The sequence below is a fragment of the Palaemon carinicauda genome, chromosome 1 (genome assembly GCF_036898095.1).
Source record: "Palaemon carinicauda isolate YSFRI2023 chromosome 1, ASM3689809v2, whole genome shotgun sequence".
NCBI lineage: Eukaryota > Metazoa > Arthropoda > Malacostraca > Decapoda > Palaemonidae > Palaemon > Palaemon carinicauda.
In genome coordinates this window covers 35514012-35519011 of record NC_090725.1, presented here as the reverse complement: position 1 = coordinate 35519011, position 5000 = coordinate 35514012, and positions in this window count along the sequence as shown.

The window sequence follows — 5000 nt, the reverse complement described above, 5'->3', positions numbered from 1 at the left end:
AAGCTAATTTCATACCACCAATCCAGTGTAATCCCTTTCCACCATCTCCGATTGTTCTACGTTTTGCAAGATCCATGAGTAGGAAAAATATCTCCAGTTTCATTGCAGCTTCCTTTTCATCCTTATTCTTATGTATTTGTTGAATCATTTCATCAATAGAAGAAAGAGTCCTTCCCAGATCATCTGGGATAGCAGACGATGTAGAGGGAACAGGTTTTGGGGCCGGAACCGATGCAACCGACGCCTCGTTGATTTCTTCCTCTTTTATTTCTGGAGCCTGGGTCAGCTCCTCCTCTTGATCTTCTCCCAGAAGATCTTTCTCTGTATAATCCGACACCTCTGACATCCTATCGTCAAATTGGATGTCTTGAAGGGCGGCCAAGACTTCAGAATCTACCGGATTCTAGACGGTTAGTATCTCCTCATGAGTCTGAGGGATGACTGCATCATCCGATGCCTTAGGGAAAAGGTAGGCCCTCATCTTCTCGTTTGGAAGGTAAGGGCCTGAAGTGTTTTTCTGAAAACCCATCACCCAGTTTCGCAACTTTTCCATAGCAGCATCCCTTGACCGCCGACTTAGGGTTGTCAAATGCCTCGGTAATCGGGTTGGAACAAATAGTACATACCTGAGGGTCCCAATACCGTAGATCACCTTTGGAGACTGCGCATGCTGCGTGCCTCCTGCATAACTCACAGAAGTTCTTACTACGGACATTGCAGAACATACTCCCGCACTTCGGATGGTCCTCCTGTAAAGAGAAGAGAATCCATGAGTATCAGGTGAAGGCTTTTCACTTATCATTTATACATGTAGCTTATACAGTAAAGCTAGAAAGGAAAGAAGGGAAGACACATACTTGTATTTCCTGCCCATGCAATTGCTGTAACCTCCCAAGGTTAATTCTATTCTAGAATACCTTATAAATTTCCCTAAGCGGAAAGTTAAGGTGTAACTCACACCTTGAAATAAAGTTTTAATATACAGGATAGAATGAGTACAGAAAGAACTCACTTTCTATATACTGTACGGTCTCAACAAAAGGCTGTACAAGATAACAATATGTATGTTGGAAGAGCTTTAGTGTTACAGCAAACTCTATACTATAGTTATATCAATGCAGTGTGTACTACACCACAAATTATAGTAACTACTGTACATCGCATGCTGTAGTGCCGCATTTATCCTTATATAGTTCAAAGGTATGCTACCTTTAACTAAGGGGTGGCAGAACACTAGTTCGCAAATGTGTACCGGCCGGCAATCACTGCCGGTCGGCAACTGATCGTAGTGGCCGGCAGATCTCGGGATGAGTTTCTACCGCCGGCCGGCAAAGGTAGCGATACCCATGCCGGCCGGCATTGATTACTAACCAGAGAACTTCCACCTACACTAGGGGTACAATACACTAACAAGAGAAACAGTATGGATATAAGGTTATAAGGCGTCCTTGCCGTACAACCTTCCATCCAGTAAGAGTGAAGATACGGAAGGGGAGAATGTAGCATTCAGGCTTCCTATATATCCAAAGCCTGCTGGGCTCTACCAGAAGACATGGAAGGGAGACCAAGGGAGGTCTGTGGTTCACTCTGCAGAAGAAAATGAGTCTCTGCCGGCCAGCAATTATTGCCGGCGGGCAGAGAAATGAGCTGGTCCCCCATTCTAACCTACACTAGGTACAGATGTAGGACTGCGGCCAAGAGATGTCATGGCTAGGCCATCACTAACAAAGATGGGGGGCAAAGGGATAAGGGTCCTGTAAACTTTACTCTAGTATGAGACATACTCAGCGGTTAAAAAAGCTAATTCTAACCTAGGGTTTGTCTATTAGAGAGGAAGGTTGGCAATATTTGCTACCTTCCTCCATACCAAAACAAAGTTTGGTGTAGTTATTTCACCAAGCGACGGAGAAAACTACTTCTCCAGCCCGAGAATAACAACACAGGACAGTCTACTAGACCACTAGTAGAAGGAATCATCGCGTACACACTCCTTCAGATGTGGGCTAGGGAAGCAAAGCTTCCTGTGTCTGCACCTAACCTAGCAAAGGAAACTCATTTTCAATGCTAGGAAGACGCAGACCAAAGACTAAATACTCTGCTGTTCTGCCCCAAACCCAAAAACTAGTCACTCTGGTTACGGGGTTAGGACAGACAAATCCTAGTATAGTTATACCTAAATACTATTCAGATAGAACCACTAGGATTAAGCATAAGGCTTAGTCAGAGGGAGAAGGGATTGAACTTAGTCTCCAGAGGAGAAAAGAACAACCGGGGATGTGCGAAAGTATATTAAAGGCCCATAGGCTACTAGCCTAGGCGCGGTGAGAATCGATTACCTAAATCACCGAAAATGTCTCGTATACAACTTGGCGAAGAAAATTCAACAATATCTTACATTGTATAAAATTTTTGCCTATAGCTTCAATAACATAACACTTGGGAAACTTATATCATGCATGAAAGTACTAGGGCCAGACGCCTAGGCTACTAAGCCTAGCGAAATGCAGGATCGGTTACCTAAATCGCCGATACTGAAAACTAACGTCATCATATAAGAATTCTTAGAGGAGCTAAATAGCTAGATTTATTAAAGCATAATAACTGGAAACATCACTCTGGCTAACTAAATGACTCATGCATAGCGAGCGACAGCATCCAGGATGCCTCCGGTAGGCAACAGCTCTTGTTTACGTTAATATCACTTTTGATTTAATTAAAAAAGACTCAACATTCCAATGGCAGAAGAGGCCGGAGAAAGCATCATAATGTTGCATTATATCCTAAATTACGAGGGAATACAAGAGAAAACACCGAGTAGAAGAGCTACACGAAAAGAAATAAAGATGGTGCTGCCGTCCTCGTCATATACACACTCAAAATGGGATAGGAAAGATATCTTATGAACGGCTCTCCTTTCATTCTCGTTTTTAGATTCTTGCCACTGTAACCCCTCGATGCGTTAATACTGTTCGGGGTGAAGATAGCTATGTGGCGTGTCAAGAATACGTCCTCTGATATTATGCGATATCCCTGTTAGATTTATTTAGGGATATTCGCTCCAGGAGTTAGAATTCTGGATACCTTAAGGTAAAATTCTCTGGGAATATCACTGTAGTCAAATATACCCTAGGAAGCTACCCTTTAGGAACTTCCATCAGGAGGACATGGCCTGAGCCCCAAAATGTATATATATATATATATATATATATATATATATATATATATATATATATATATATATATATATATATATATATGTATGTATGTATATATATATATATATATATATATATATATATATATATATATATATATATATATATATATATATATGTAATCATATATATATATATATATTATATATATATATATATATATATATATATATATATATATATATATATATATATATATATATATATATATATATATATATATATATATATAGTTTTCATTCAAGGGTCATTAGCATTTCGGGATTAATCATTTGTCAGAAGTTAAAGTATAGATTGTATTCAGTAATAAACATACTTATCTCGGAAAATCGAATGTACCTTTAGAACATAGAATTAATCCTAATCCAAATGAAATAATCAAGATCTCTATTCCTTTAAAAATCATTAAGTAGATATTTTAAGATCTGATAACGAAGAATCCTTAACTATATTACCAATAAATGTCAACTAAATTATTTTATATAATTACTATGCAATTCACGTCAGAAAAATTAAAAATATATTCATGATTGAAGGGCTCTGACAAGGCAAAGTATAAGTCTATATGAGAATTGAGTGTGATATATATTGTGATTCTTATAACTATTTCTCCGTATGTAACTATGAATAATTATTAAGATTGCTTTATTTGAATGATGCCTATCTTGATGAGAAACCCACATTACTTGTATACACAAACTACCAATGGAATAACAAATAATCAATTTGGTTTGAATTCTTTTTTCTTTTACCAACTCTTTTGAATAAAACATTTTTACACTGCCATGTTCTTCTTAGTACCAGAATTCCATAAACTACGAGTAAACTATATCCTTAACAGACATATAACCGACAGGCAGTCAACCAATGGACGTACTACTGAAAATAATTTTACCGGCAGTTTTTCACTCAATGCACATGTCACAAACGGAAATTTCATCAAACAGACATTTTGACAGAGCCAGAAATTCTCCAGTAGATATTTCAAGGTAAAGCTTTTATGAAAATGGACATTTTACCGGCGGTTATATCATGTAACATATTTGATCTGTTTAAAATCTGGCATTTATATTTGGTTTTTAGTATGTTTTTAATGGAGATTGTTAGATATTTTTCGACTTCAATTACATTATGAAAAATATTACGAAAATGTAACAATCAAGCAGTCATACTTTGTCTCCTCTAACTGTTGCTATGGATAATAAGAATATGAATGAACATGTTTAAATATGAACTATGATAAAACCATACACTGAAACCAAAAGGTGTGTCTTTTTACCTACCGAATAACGATTGCGTTAAGTCCAAACTACATAGCTACCGCTGGATGGGGTTTGTCTGGTTCACAGAATCAGCAAGTTGAAATTGGTTAGTGTGAAATTCTACTAAATAATCCGAAATATTTCAGTACAATGCATAGGTTATTAATAGTTTGCCCTTCTGGGTATTTGCATAAATGACTTGATATTGAAGTAAATTTACCTAAAATTAAAGACTATCAAGAAGTATAATCACAACAAATATCATCTCTAAACTATGTACATAGAGAACCTTATGGAGAAAAAGTGAACAATTGCTATGTATAACAAGATATGAATGACATTTGATATTTTCCAAAGCCTAAAATAACGATGGAGTCATATAACATCATCAATAACGAGTATGGATAATTAAGTAAACCTGAAAGAGACTATCAAGTTGTTTAGTCACAACAAATATCATCTGTAATCTATGTATATTTACAACCTTATAAAGAGAAAGTGACCCATGTTAGTGATCAACTAG